This window comes from Triticum urartu, chromosome 3 (genome assembly GCF_003073215.2).
Source record: "Triticum urartu cultivar G1812 chromosome 3, Tu2.1, whole genome shotgun sequence".
Classification (NCBI taxonomy): domain Eukaryota; kingdom Viridiplantae; phylum Streptophyta; class Magnoliopsida; order Poales; family Poaceae; genus Triticum; species Triticum urartu.
In genome coordinates, this window is record NC_053024.1 from 439,279,756 (window position 1) to 439,294,735 (window position 14,980).

Sequence of the window (14,980 nt, forward strand, 5' to 3'; positions counted from 1 at the left end):
TTAGAGAGTGCTATTTAGTTAATTATTTTTGCAGATGATTAATAGATAAATTCCTCACGTCCAGAAATTTATTTTAGAATTTTTGGGGTTCCAGAAGTATTCGAAACCTACAGATTACTACAGATTGTTCTATTTTTGACAGATTCTGTTTTTCATGTGTTGTTTGCTTATTTTGATGAATCTAGTAATAGAGTTTATAAAGCATAGAGAAGTTGGAATACAGTAGGTTTAACACCAATATAGATCAAGAATGAGTTCATTACAATACCTTGAAGTGGTGGTTTGTTTTCTTTTACTAACGGAGCTCACAAAGATTTTCTTTTAAGTTTTGTGTTGTGAAGTTTTCAAGTTTTGGGTAAGGATTTGATGGATTATGGAACAAGGAGTGGCAAGAGCCTAAGCTTGGGGATGCCCAAGGCACCCTAAGGTAAAATACAAGGACACCAAAAAGCCTAAGCTTGGGGATGCCCCGTAAGGTATCCCCTCTTTTGTCTTTGTTCATCGGTAACTTTACTTGGAGCTATATTTTTATTCTCCACATGATATGTATTTTGCTTGGAGCGTCTTGTATGATTTGATTCTTTGCCTTTTAGTTTACCACAATCATCCTTGCTGTACACACCTTTTGAGAGAGACACACATGAATTGGAATTTATTAGAATACTCTATGTGCTTCACTTATATCTTTTGAGCTATATAGTTTTTGCTCTAGTGCTTCACTTATATCTTTTAGAGCACGGCGGTGGTTTTATTTTATAGAAATAATTGATCTCTCATGCTTCACTTATATTATTTTGAGAGTCCCTTAGAACAGCATGGTAATTTGCTTTTGAGATAATGAAAAACTTTCATATAAGTGCATTGAATACTAAGAAAAGTTTGATACTTGATGATTGTTTTGAGATATGGAGATAGTGATATCAAAGTTGTGCTAGTTGAGTAGTTATGAATTTGAGAAATACTTGTGTTGAAGTTTGCAAGTCCCATAGCATGCACGTATGGTAAACTTTGTGTAACAAATTTGAAACATGAGGTGTTATTTGATTGTCTTCCTTATGAGTGGCGGTCGGGGACGAGCGATGGTCTTTTCCTACCAATCTATCCCCCTAGGATCATGCGCGTAGTACTTGGTTTTTGATGACATGTAGATTTTTGCAATAAGTATGTGAGTTCTTTATGACTAATGTTGAGTCCATGGATTATACGCACTCTCACCCTTCCATCATTGCTAGCCTCTTCGGTACTGTGCATTGCCCTTTCTCACCTTGAGATTTGGTGCAAACTTCACCGGTGCATCTAAACCCCGTGATACGATAAACTCTATCACACATAAACCTCCTTATATCTTCCTCAAAACAACCACCATACCTACCTATTATGGCATTTCCATAGCCATTCCGAGATATATTGCCATGCAACTTTCCACCGTTCCGTTTATTATGACACGCATCATCATTGTCATATTGCCTTGCATGATCATGTAGTTGACATCATATTTGTGGCAAAGCCACCGTTCATAATTCTTTCATACATGTCACTCATGAGTCATTACACATCCCGGTACACCGCCGGAGGCATTCATATAGAGCCATATCTTGTTCTAGTATCGAGTTGTAATCATTGAGTCATAAATAAAAAGAAGTGTGATGATCATCATTAATAGAGCATTGTGCCATAAAAAAGGGGGAGAAAGGCCAAAAAAAGAAGGCCCAAAAAAGAAAATAAAGAAAATAAAAAGGGGCAATGCTACTATCCTTTTTTCCACACTTGTGCTTCAAAGTAGCACCATGATCTTTATGATAGAGAGTCTCTTGTTTTGTCATTTTCATATACTAGTGGGAAATTTTCATTATAGAACTTGGCTTGTATATTCCAACAATGGGCCTCCTCAAGTGCCCCAGGTCTTCGTGAGCAAGCAAGTTGGATGCACACCTACTTTGTTTCTTTTGTTGAGCTTTCATACATTTAAAGCTCTAGTGCATCCGTTGCATGGCAATCCCTACTCCTTGCATTGACATCAATGTATGGGCATCTCCCTAGCCCATTGATTAGCCACGTCAATGTGAGACTTTCTCCTTTTTTGTCTTCTCTACATAACCCCCTTCATTTATTCTATTCTAGCCATTGTGCTATATCCATGGCTCACGCTCATGTATTGCGTGAAGGTTGAAAAAAGTTTGAGATTACTAAAGTATGAAACAATTGCTTGGCTTGTCATCGGGGTTGTGCATGATGAGAGCATTCTTGTGTGACGAAAATTGAGCATGACCAAACTATATGATTTTGTAGGGATGAACTTTCTTTGGCATGTTATTTTGAGAAGACATGATTGCTTAGTTGGTATGCTTGAAGTATTATTATTTTATGTCAATATTAAACTTTTATCTTGAATCTTTCAAATCTTATCATTCATGCCACAATAAAGAAAATTACATTGATAAATATGTTAGGAAGCATTCCACATCAAAAATTCTGTTTTTATCATTTACCTACTCGAGGACGAGCAGGAATTAAGCTTGGGGATGCTTGATACGTCTCCAACGTATCTATAATTTTTGATTGTTCGATGCTATTATATTATCTGTTTTGGATGTTAATGGGCTTTATTTTACACTCTTATATTATTTTTGGGACTAACCTATTAACCGGAGGCCCAGCCCAAATTGTTGTTTTTTGCCTATTCAGTGTTTATGTACCCAACAATATCAAATGTTGTTGAACATGGCAAGAGGTGAAGCATATGAAAACTACACATTTAAGCAAGTTTAAATGAGGGCGGAAACAACAACAACAATTCCGGAAAATCCTCATATGCATATTTCGAATTAGCTAATGTTCTGCCCTAAACATAATTTTAGAGTTGTTAAACATGCAAAGTAAGTATATCATGTTAATCCATGCATGTTTCCACCCCATTTACATATAAAGTTTATTTAAAATGGAGCTACGGTTATTTATTTATGAAATAAATCATTTTAACTTGGCAATATTCAAATGAAATGCAAACATCATTTTGAACATCTTTAACAAGGATGAAAGTGGCATATTATGAAACTAGGCAAAATTTTAAGCAAGTTACATATATAAAACATTTTAATATGATGCACGATTGATGAGTTATTAAATGCATGAACTCTAGGGACTTTTCTGTAAAACGGTGTTCTTTGGATAAACACTAAATTCACAACAGAGGAAAAACACGCATTGGGCCGAATCTAGCTGGCCCAACAATGCACAGTAGAGGGGCTAGGCACGTTCTCACCCATGGGCCTTGGCCCGGCCGGTGGAGAGAGGCCGGAAAGGGGCGCGGTGGGCTGGCCTGCCTGTGGGGCCCATGATGGGAGGGACTCGTCCCCGACCTCCTGACGAGGACGAGGCAGGACGAAGCCGACGAACAATGACGGCGGGCGGCGGCTGTGGAAGCCTGATCCGTCCGCGGAATTGCCGGATCCGGAAGGAGGCGAGGTGGGAGTGTCCGTTCCCGGTGACTGCGGGGCCGGGCGTCGACGGTGGTGGGGCGCCGAATCCGGGTCGAAAGGAGATGTCGGCGAGGTTCCAGCGACGAGGCCTTGGGGCAGCGGCTCCAACGGGATGCAGATGCAGGGGACGGGGGGGTGACGGATGGCGGTGTAGGGGTCGCCGAGATGCGCGAGGATGTAGGGTCGCGGATGCTAGTGGACTCCGGCACGGACGACGGCCACTGACGATGCTCGGGAGGATCTTGGGCGCGCGGTACGGGCCCCTGGCTCGGGTGCTCGCGGGCGCCTGCGGGCGACGGCCGTTGGCGGCGAGCCCGCCATGGGCCTCCAGGGCCACGGCGAAGTGGGGGAAGGCGGGGCGCGACGTGGCTTGCGCCGATTGGCTGGAAGGCAGCTGAGAGGTGAGGTCGTGCGACGTGGTTGGCTGTGGGGCGCTGGCGGCGGGGCCAAGTGGCGGAGGTGGGTTCGCGAACGCGGATTCGGAGGAGGGAAGTGATACGTCTCCAGCGTATCTATAATTTTTGATTGTTCCATGCTATTATATTATCTGTTTTGGATGTTAATGGGCTTTATTTTACACTTTTATATTATTTTTGGGACTAACCTATTAACCGGAGGCCCAACCCAAATTGCTGTTTTTTGCCTATTTGAGTGTTTCGTAAAAAAGGAATATCAAACGGAGTCCAAACGGAATGAAACCTTCGGGAGCGTGATTTTTGGAACAAACGTGATCTAGGGGACTAGGAGTGGACGTCAAGAAACAATCGAGGAAGCCATGAGGCAGGGGGCGCGCCTACCCCCTGGGCGCGCCCTCCACCCTCGTGGGCCCCTCGTTGCTCCACCGACCTACTTCTTCCTCCTATATATATTGACATACCCTGAAAACATCCAGGAGCACCACGAAACCCTATTTCCACCGCCGCAACCTTCTGTACCCGAGAGATCCCATCTTGGGTCCTTTTTCGGAGCTCCGCCGGAGGGGGCATCGATCGCGGAGGGCCTCTACATCAACTCCATGGCCTCTCCGGTGATGTGTGAGTAGTTTACTTCAGACCTTCGAGTACATAGCTAGTAGCTAGATGGCTTCTTCTCTCTCTTTGGATCTCAATACAAAGTTCTCCTCGATTCTCTTGGAGATCTATTCGATGTAACTCTTCTTTTTGTGGTGTGTTTGTCGAGATCCGATGAATTGTGGGTTTATGATCAAGTTTATCTATGAACAATATTTGAATATTCTATGAATTCTTTTATGTATGATTGGTTTATCTTTGCAAGTCTCTTCGAATTATCAGTTTGGTTTGGCCTACTAGATTGATCTTTCTTGCAATGGGAGAAGTGCTTAGCTTTGGGTTCAATCTTACGGTGCTCGATCCCAGTGACAGAAAGGGAAACGACACGTATTGTATTGTTGCCATCGAGGATAACAAGATGGGGTTTACATCATATTGCATGAGTTTATCCCTCTACGCCATGTCATCTTGCTTAAGGCGTTACTCTGTTCTTATGAACTTAATACTCTAGATGCATGCTGGATAGCGGTCGATGTGTGGAGTAATAGTAGTAGATGCAAAATCGTTTCGGTCTACTTGTCATGGACGTGATGCCTATATACATGATCATGCCTAGATATTCTCATAATATTCGCTTTTCTATCAATTGCTTGACAGTAATTTGTTCACCCACCGTAATACTTATGCTATCTTGAGAGAAGCCACTAGTGAAACCTATGGCCCCCGGGTCTATTCTCCATCATATAAGTTTCCCATCTACTTTATTTTGCTAGCTTTTACTTTCAATCAATATCATAAAAATACCAAAAATACTTATCTTATTATTATCATCTCTATCAGATCTCACTCTTGCAAGTGGTCGTGAAGGGATTGACAACCCCTTTATCGCGTTTGTTGCGAGGTTCTTATTTGTTTGTGTAGGTACGAGGTGACTCGCGCGTGGTCTCCTACTGGATTCATACCATGGTTCTCAAAAACCGAGGGAAATACTTACGCTGCTTTACTGCACCACCCTTTCCTCTTCAAGGGAAAAACAACGCAGTGCTCAAGAGGTAGCAGGAAGCGGCGGCTGGCTACGGAAAACGAGGAAGGGGTAGGCAGGAGGCCAAAAATGGCAGGGCACGTCTATTTATAGCAAGGGGGCTAGGGTTAGGGGGTTTGAGGCCGTCTCGGAGCCCTCCGATCATGATTGAACGGTTCCTGACGTGAGGAGGGGTTAAGTGGGCTGCAGGTGGGCTGTGCTAGAGAGAGATGGACTGAGAAGGGAGGAGAGAGAGAGAGGCCCGGCAGCAGTTTCGGAGACCGAAAACGTCCGACGTTTGACCGACTATATTGTCGCTATAGTTATCCGTTGGTGGCATCAAACGAGCTTCGAATGCGACGAAACTGGACAGGTGGTATACCCACACTATAATAAGACCGCACACCAACTTTCAACCCATTCCAAGAACATTCTTAGGCCACTTATAAAATAATATTTCGGACGTGCCGCGGGCGCGTGCGAGTGTGGTTGGGCTCAGAAGGGACAACGGGGAGAACGGGGAGACCGGGACATATGCAAGTTTTGAAAACATGATGATGCAATGCACATGATGACATGACCAGATGCAACATGCAAGCGGATGACATGGCAACGACGGCACATAACTGGAAGACACCTGGCGCATCGGTCTCGGGGCGTTACACAGGGTTCTTTCTGAAGATCAAAAAGCAATCACTATACCGCGTTGTGGTTTTTGATGCGTAGGTAAGAACGGTTCTTTCTTAGCCCGCAGCAGCCACATAAAACTTGCAACAACAAAGTAGAAGACGTCTAACTTGTTTTTGCAGGGCATGTTGTGATGTGATATGGTCAAGACATGATGCTAAATTTTATTGTATGAGATGATCATGTTTTGTAACACAGTTATCGGCAACTGGCAGGAGCCATATGGTTGTCGCTTCATTGTATGAAATGCAATCACCATGTAATTGCTTTACTTTATCAATAAACAGTAGCGGTAGTCGTAGAAGCAATAGTTGACAAGACGACAACGATGCTTTGATGGAGATCAAGGTGTCAAGCCGGTGACGATGGTGATCATGACGGTGCTTTGGAGATGGAGATCAAAGGCACAAGATGATGATGGCCATATCATATCACTTATATTGATTGCATGTGATGTTTATCCTTTATGCATCTTATTTTGCTTAGTTCGGCAGTAGCATTATAAGATGATCTCTCACTAAATTTCAAGGTATAAGTGTTCTCCCTGAGTATGCACCGTTGCTACAGTTCGTCGTGCCGAGACACCACGTGATGATCGGGTGTGATAAGCTCTACATTCACATACAACGGGTGCAAGCTAGTTTTGCACATGCAGAATACTCGAGTTAATCTTGACGAGCCTAGCATATGCAGATATGGCCTCGGAGCACTGAGACCGAAAGGTCGAGCGTGAATCATATAGTAGATATGATCAACATAGTGATGTTCACCATTGAAAACTACTCCATCTCACGTGATGATCGGACATGGTTTAGTTGATTTGGATCACGTGATCACTTATATGATTAGAGAGATGTCTATCTAAGTGGGAGTTCTTAAGTAATTTGATTAATTGAACTTTAATTTATCATGAACTTAGTACTTGATAGTATTTTGCATGTCTATGTTGTTGTAGATAGATGGCCCGTGCTGTTGTTCCGTTGAATTTTAATACGTTTCTAGAGAAAGCTAAGTTGAAAGATGATGGTAGCAACTACACGGACTGGGTCCGTAACTTGAGGATTATCCTCGTTGCCGCATAGAAGAATTACGTCCTGGAAGCACCGGTAGGTGACAAACCCACTGCAGGAGCAATGCCATATGTTGTGAAGACCTGGCAGAGCAAAGCTGATGACTACTCGATAGTTTAGTGTGCCATGCTTTACGGCTTAGAACCGGGACTTCAACGATGTTTTGAACGTCATGGAGCATATGAGATGTTCCAGGAGTTGAAGTTAATATTTCAAGAAAATGCCCAGATTGAGAGATATGAAGTCTCCAATAAGTTCTACAACTGCAAGATGGAGGAGAATAGTTCTGTCAGTGAACATATACTCAGAATGTCTTGGTACCACAACCATTTGACTCAACTGGGAGTTAATCTTCCTGATGATAGTGTCATTGACAGAGTTCTTCAATCACTACCACCAAGCTACAAGAGCTTCATGATGAACTCTAATATGAAAGGGATGGATAAGACAATTCCTGAGCTCTTCGCAATGCTAAAGGCTGCGAAGGTAGAAATCAAGAAGGAGCATCAAGTGTTGATGGTCAACAAGACCACCAGTTTCAAGAAAAAGGGTAAAGGAAAGAAGGGGAACTTCAAGAAGAACAACAAGCCAGTTGCTACTCAAGTGAAGAAACCAAAGTGTGGACCTAAGCCTGAGACTGAGTGCTTCTACTGCAAAGGAACTGGTCACTGGAAGCGGAACTGCCCCAAGTATTTGGTGGAGAAGAAGGATGGCAAAGTCAAAGGTATATGTGATATACATGTTATTGATGTGTACCTAATGCTCGCAGTAGTGCCTGGGTATTTGATACTGGTTCAGTTGCTAACATTTGCAAGTCGAAATAGGGGCTAGGGATTAAGCGCAGATTGGCTAAGGATGAGATGACGATGCGCGTGGGAAATGGTTCCAAAGTCGATGTGATCGCCGTCGGCACGCTACCTCTACAGCTACCTTTGGGGTTAGTTTTAGACCTAAATAATTGTTATTGTCGGCGTTCTGGGAACGGGGGTCCCTAGACTTGCCTGCTTGCGGCCTGCGGCGTGGCTCGAAGGGGGCCCCAACACGGCCCATCTTCATCAACACAGACCCAAGACCCTCGCGAGGGGCCAAGCCTCGCGGGGCGGACGACACAGAGCTTCCTCAGGCACGGCCTCATTAGGCTGGCTCGCGAGGAGGCGGAGAGATCAAGGCGGGCGCCCACACAATGTCCTCCTTTCCTCTTTGGTGCAAAGGGAGCAAGCACAGGCGAGAGCATCAAGCAAAGGCACCCGTTTCGGTGCAACGAGACCAAGACCAGTCCAACGGCAGGGAGGAAGTCATTGTGGAGCCCAAGCCAGCGTCACCACCAGAGCCTTTGGCAGGCGAGGACCAACTTTAGTCAGGATAAGTGTACCAGATGTTCCCCTTCAAAATGGCCAATTGTTGGCGCCCTTCCCGCTCAATATTTGGGAAGAGGCCCAGGGCCTTTGCCTATAAATAGGACTAGCCACCCCCAGGGTATGGAAATCGCTATCAAGAAGGGAGAAACTAGAAGCCAAGAGAGAAACTAGCTAGGATCGGAGTCGGAGAGAGAATCGAGAAGAGAGAGAGAGAGAGAGAAGGGTGACTGAACTCCTCCTAGCAGTTCATCCCCTCAGCCAAGAATAGACCCTCGCGAGGCTATTCTTCCTTGTATTGCTCATCATCATCAGCCCAAGAGGCAATCCACCACACCACACACTGGAGTAGGGTATTACACCACAACGGTGGCCCGAACCAGTATAAACCCTGTGTCTCTTGTGCTGTTCTTTCCATAGCTTAGATCTTAGCGAGGCGGAGAGGTGCAGGTAGGTAGAAGGCGAAATCTCCACGCGCACCCCAGTGTTCGAACCTCAAGGGTTTGCCAGAACCCGAAATCCGACATTTGGCGCGCCAGGTAGGGGTGCGCCGGAATTCGTCTTCCACCACCCCATTCTCCTCCGACCATCGCGTCCATGTCTGACGCTCGTCGGGCCCGCGCCGAGCGCCGGTCCGCTCTCGCTTCCCGCGTCGCCCAGACGGCTCCTGTCGGCGGGCTTCCTCGCCGTTCCCCGTCATCTGCCATCAACGCCGCCACCGGCCCGGCGGGGGACGAGCAGCAAGCGTCGTCTCAGCATCCGTCCGTGCGGCAAGACGGCCGCATCGCTACTCCCTTGCTCACCCCAGCTGGTTCTTCGTCCCGCGCGCTCCGCGCACCCATGGAGGCTCGAGCTGCGCTCATCGCGGCAAACGAGCTCCTGCGCTACCGTCCCGTCGACAACGTCTACGAAGAATGGCTCGACCGCGTCGCCGAGTTCGTCCGCGCCGCAGGGGGCTCTCCTGCGCCGTGTGTTCCGCTGCACCGCACCCCGCCCCGCGCGGGCGACGAAGCTCCGGCGGCGCCCCAGCCGCCTCCTCCTCAAAAAGGCGCCATGGCTCCAAGGCGCGTGGCCCCTGGGAGGAACCCGCTCCGTCAGGTGCCAGCGCGGCAAGAGCAGAGCTGCCAAGAAGTCCCTCGCCCGCAAGAAGCTGCCCGGGCGCTCCCTGCTCTAGCACGTCGCGACCATGCTCCTGCTCCCGCACGTCAAGACCCCGCGCTGCTCCCAGCTGCAGCGTGTGGGGACATGCAAGACCAAGCTCTCCGTCACCCAAGGCCTCCCGTGGCCACAGCAGGCTGCCGTGCCTTCACCACCGAGCTACGCAGCGTCGCGTGGCCCGGCAAGTTCAAGCCAGACCTGCCTCCTTGTTATGACGGCACGGCCGACCCTGCGGAGTTCCTCCAGCTCTATGAGCTGGGCATCGAAGCTGCCAACGGAGACGAGAAGGTCATGGCGAACTGGTTTCCCATGGCGCTCAAGGACGGGGCCCGCACCTGGCTCCTGAACCTGGCTCCAGGCACGATCTCCTCCTGGGACGAGATGCGCACCCGCTTCATCGCCAACTTCCAAGGTACTCGCGACCGGCCACCCGCCGTGAGCGACATGCGCCGCATCAAGCAACAACCCGGAGAGACCCTGCAGAAGTACATCCAGCGCTTCAACAATGCACGCCTCAAGATTCCCAAGGTGATCGAGGAGGCCATCATCTCAGCCTTCTCCGACGGCGTGCGTGATGTCAAGATGAAGGAGGAGCTGGCGATGCATGAAGACCTGTGCACTTCCTTGGAGTTGTTCAACTTGGCAACCAAGTGCGCCAGGGCTGAGGAAGGGCGTCTCTCCCTCCTCGAGCTGCCTGCCGCAGACCCAGAAGAGAAGAAGCCCAAGGCCAAGGATGTGAAGCGCAAGGGGGCTGCCGTGCTCGCAGCAGAACCAGACACCAAGCGGGGCAGAGATCAGCCCGAACCTTCCAAGGGTAGTCGGTACTGTGTGTACCACGACCTCCACACCCACAACACCAACGAATGTCAAGAGCTCCGAGCCGTGCGAGAAGGAAGGATCGGCCATCGCCCCGACCGCGGTGACCGGGGCTACGGCCGAGGAGGAGGAAGGAACGCAGGACGCTGGGAAGACCGCTGCCCGCGCCAAGGCTGGCGCGATCGACCTCGCGAGGATTGCTGGCAAGACCCGCCTCACGAGGGAGACTAGAGGGATCAGCCTCGCGAGGATCGCCCGCAAGGCAACGCAGGCCTCCCTCCGCTGCCGCCGCAGCCAAGGAGAAACGAGGACCGCCATCAGGACGAGGGGGCTGGGGGCTTCCAGGAGCCGCGCGCAATCGCCTGCATCCTGTGCGGGGCTCAAGCCCCAGCCTCTCAATGCATCTTCAAGCAGTTCGCCCGCGAAGTGAATGCAGTCCTCCCCAAGCTCGAAGCCACGCGCCCTCTCAGGTGGTCGGCATGCACCATCACGTTCAGCTCAGCAGATCAGCTCAAGTGTGCGGCCACAGCCGGAGTCCTCCCGATGCTTTTTTCCCCAATCATCAACAACGTGGTGGTCACCAGGACCCTCATCGATGGCGGGGCAGGGCTCAACGTCCTGTCCGTGGAAACATTCAACAATCTCCAAGTGCCCTACAACCATCTTCAGCCAACCAAACCTTTCTCCGGAGTCACCGACGGCTCCACGGTCCCGATTGGGCATGTCCGCCTCCCTGTCACCTTCGGGGCACGCGACAACTACCGCACCGAGCTCATCGACTTCGACGTCGCTCACATTCGCCTGCCATACAACGCCATCCTTGGGTACCCAGCGCTGGCCAAGTTCATGGCCGTAACTCACCACGGCTACAACGTCCTCAACATGCCAGGAAGTGGCGGAGTCATCACGATGCCCTGTGAAGAGAAGGACGCGGTGTGTTCCCTGGAACGAGCCTTTCAGGCCGCGTCACTGGAAGACCCGGATCGCGGAAGCAGGAGGCTTGCCGAGACCACCCCCAAGAAGAAGAAGACATTGTCCGGCCCGGCCCCTCAGGAGGTATGCCCCTTAGGGCCCGCGCCTGCCCAGGGGGAACCTCCTTCCATCGCATAGGAAAGCTCGCCCGGCGCCCTCCTCAGGCAGGGCTCGGGGGCTCTCCCCTGGAGGGCCACCGACCTGGGTAAGGTCACGAGGGAGGCGCTTGGGCACCAAATGGAGGCGTGTTTCGAAGCACGTTTCCCTCAAGAAGGAGTAAGGCAAGGAGAGCCAGACCCTCAGGAGTTCGTCAGCAAGGCCATTCAGGAGCTACAGGAGTCAAGAGTTATGAAAGGCGGCCGCCGCCTACCAGCTGTGGCTCCCCATCCAGGCGAGGATGGTGGGCTGCGCATCTGCATCGACATACCAGGGCTCAATCGAGTCGCCTCTCTGGAGCGCCTCTGGCCCTCGCGAGTGGGGCACTGCGAAGGTCCACCCCACAGCTACGTTCGCATGCCTTACGGCTTGCCGAACGCGGCTGCCACGTATCAGCGCCTCATGAGGGGTATCATGGAGGCTCAAGAGTCCAGGCGTTCCGCAGCCCTGGCGGAGATGGAGATGGTCTGCGAGGAGCCACCAGCGCCTCCGGAGCCTCCCGAGGCCCCTGGGCCTGGGGGCTCGTGAGGATCGGCTTCCGCAGCCCACCGAGTCTGCTACACCAACACTCCTTCGTCCTCAACATCATCAGGTGACATCTTTCAAGTTTCATTTCTAGCTGGGAGCGCCCCCAGGGCTGCATTATTCCCAGGCCGCGTGGGTCCGTCCCTGCGGCATGTATCCCTTTTATTTCATGTTGTTAGCTTACTTTGTTGGGGGCACCCCACGGGCTGCATCATCCCCAAGTCGGTCGGGCCTGACCCAGTGATGTCCGCCTTTCCAGCATCTATTTGAATGAATCCACTCCTTTGCGGCTAATGTGTTTGACCTAGTTGCCCGCTCAACTGACACCAACTGACGGAGCTGCTCCCAAACGGCACAACGCTTGCGCATGGGTCCGTCCCTGCAACGCCGACAAACCTGAATGGCTGAGCTCTGGCCGCGGCAGCCCCGCATGGCGCCACCTCGTCAAGCCTTCAGTGCCTCATCGCCCCTCGGAAGCAACCAATGGCTGACTGTCAATTGTCATGGCAACCCCTCGTTCTTTCTATGATGGGTCTACAGGATCTCCTAAAGGAGCTGCGTCAGGCGAGGCCCTTGCGGTGTCTCCTTCACTCTCATCCACGCGAACCGCTTGCACGTTAAAGGGGGGTGCCTGAGCATCGCGACTCAGGGCTCCTACTGGCTCTCCAGCCCTCACCCTCTGGCCTTGTCCACGGCATCACGACCTGGCATACCAGCAACGGCTGAGACTCGCTCGAGGGCCGGGACCCGAGGACGTAGAGCAGAAAGGGGAGCAAAGGCGAGAGGGGAGGGACACGCGAGGACCTCGCCAAGCAACCTCGCGCCTGCCGATGCACGGACCCGGCGACACACCAGAGAGCGGTCCCTGATTCTCGAGATAAGTCACCACCCGGAAGCACCAGCTACCGTGGCACCATCCCCGCACCTAATGCAATACCGTGTTAGCGACGCCGCTCTCCTTTCTCACCAAACGACGGCTGCTTGAGCGCCAAAGGGGACCTCCTGAGCATCACGACTCAGGGGCTCTTACCAGACCCCGGGTCGCTCACCTCCTGGCCTTGACCACGGCATCGCGACCTGGCATACCAGCGACGGTTGAAGCCGCCTTGGGACTGGGACCTGTCGGCGCAGAGCACCAAGCCCTCGTGAGGTTCGAAAGGGAGAACTGAGCTAAGACGGAATGAGCAACTCGCATAATTCTACGACAAGGGTTATATTAACAAACAGGATCACAGGCACCTTACAAGCCCTCACGGGACGCGTCTTTGATTCCTTGCAGGGAACAGATCCTAAAAGGACGCTAACTACACGTGCCCCTGCGAAAGACGCCATCGTCAACAGCGGGCCGTCAAGCACCGGCACCAAGCCCATCCAGATTAGAGTCGGTGACGGCCTGACGAGCCCGCCCTGCTCCAGGAGCGGTGCTGGCTCGGGGGCTCGTAGCTGTCATCGCTCGTCTCCAGAGTCGCGGAGAGCTCGCCGGAGTCGCTGGACCCTCCGGCGCCTGAGCAGCCTCCAAGGGAGCGGTCGGCGGGCCCAGTCCTCGCCGTAGCAGGGTCCCGACCACCTCTCCCGGGGCAGCACTCCAGCCGGCACCCGTTCGCATCGAAGACCTTGAAGAACATCACCGAAGCACCGTCGTACTCCAAGTGGATCGCGAAGGCGCCTCTTGTCCTGCAAACCCGGGCGATTTCGCTCCAGCCTCGAGTCATGAAGACCTCTCCCGGGGCAACGACCGTGACCTCTGCCTTGGTCGCGAGGGTGCTGCAGTCGGCGTGCTGCAGCCAAAGCTCCAGGAGTTCTCCCTACGGGATGATGGAGGCGAAGAAGGGAGGAAGGCGAATCCAAGACTAAGGAGGCATGTCGGCGTGGAGCACGAACTCTTGGGAGGAGCCCTCGGTGTGGACCCCAGGGGGGACGACCCACACCTTTGTGACCCGTCGGCGCCGACGGCGGCGGCGCCCATGGCGATCGGCATCGACTCCTTTAGAGCCCTCGATGTGGGCGTACAAGGGAAGCGGGAACCCCGGCGGTGGCCGCTCGCACCAGGACCTCGACACCACCTGATGGGCCCCTCGTCCCGGCCGCGGAGGGCGAGCCGTTTCTTTGGCGGGAGCGGGTCTGGTTCCTCTCGGGGAGCCTTTCCCTTCTCTGCCGTCGAGAACCGGCGGATCGGAGCCATCGCAGCAAGACGGAGCAAGGACCGGGAGGAAGGAGAGGCGCAAGAAAGGGGATCTGAGCAGCAACCGGAGAAAGCAAAAAAAGCAAAGCCTAGGCAGATGCCACTCCCTTATCAACTCGCGCGGTTGCTGAGGCGCCCACGTCCAGTCAACCGCCATGCGGCGCCCAAGGCCGCAAGCTGTTAGGGCCTGCGGCGCTTCGCTCTTGCCCTTTCGCCTCCCTGCATGGCCAAGTCCGGGCGCGCCTTGGGCCCGGGGGCTACTGTCGGCGTTCTGGGAACGGGGGTCCCCAGACTTGCCTGCCTGCGGCCTGCGGCATGGCTCGAAGGGGGGCCCAGCACGGCCCATCTTCATCAACACAGACCCAAGACCCTCGCGAGGGGCCAAGCCTCGCGGGGCGGACGACACAGAGCTTCCTCAGGCACGGCCTCATTAGGCTGGCTCGCGAGGAGGCGGAGAGATCAAGGCGGGCGCCCACACAATGTCCTCCTTTCCTCTTTGGTGCAAAGGGAGCAAGCACAGGCGAGAGCATCAAGCAAAGGCACCCGTTT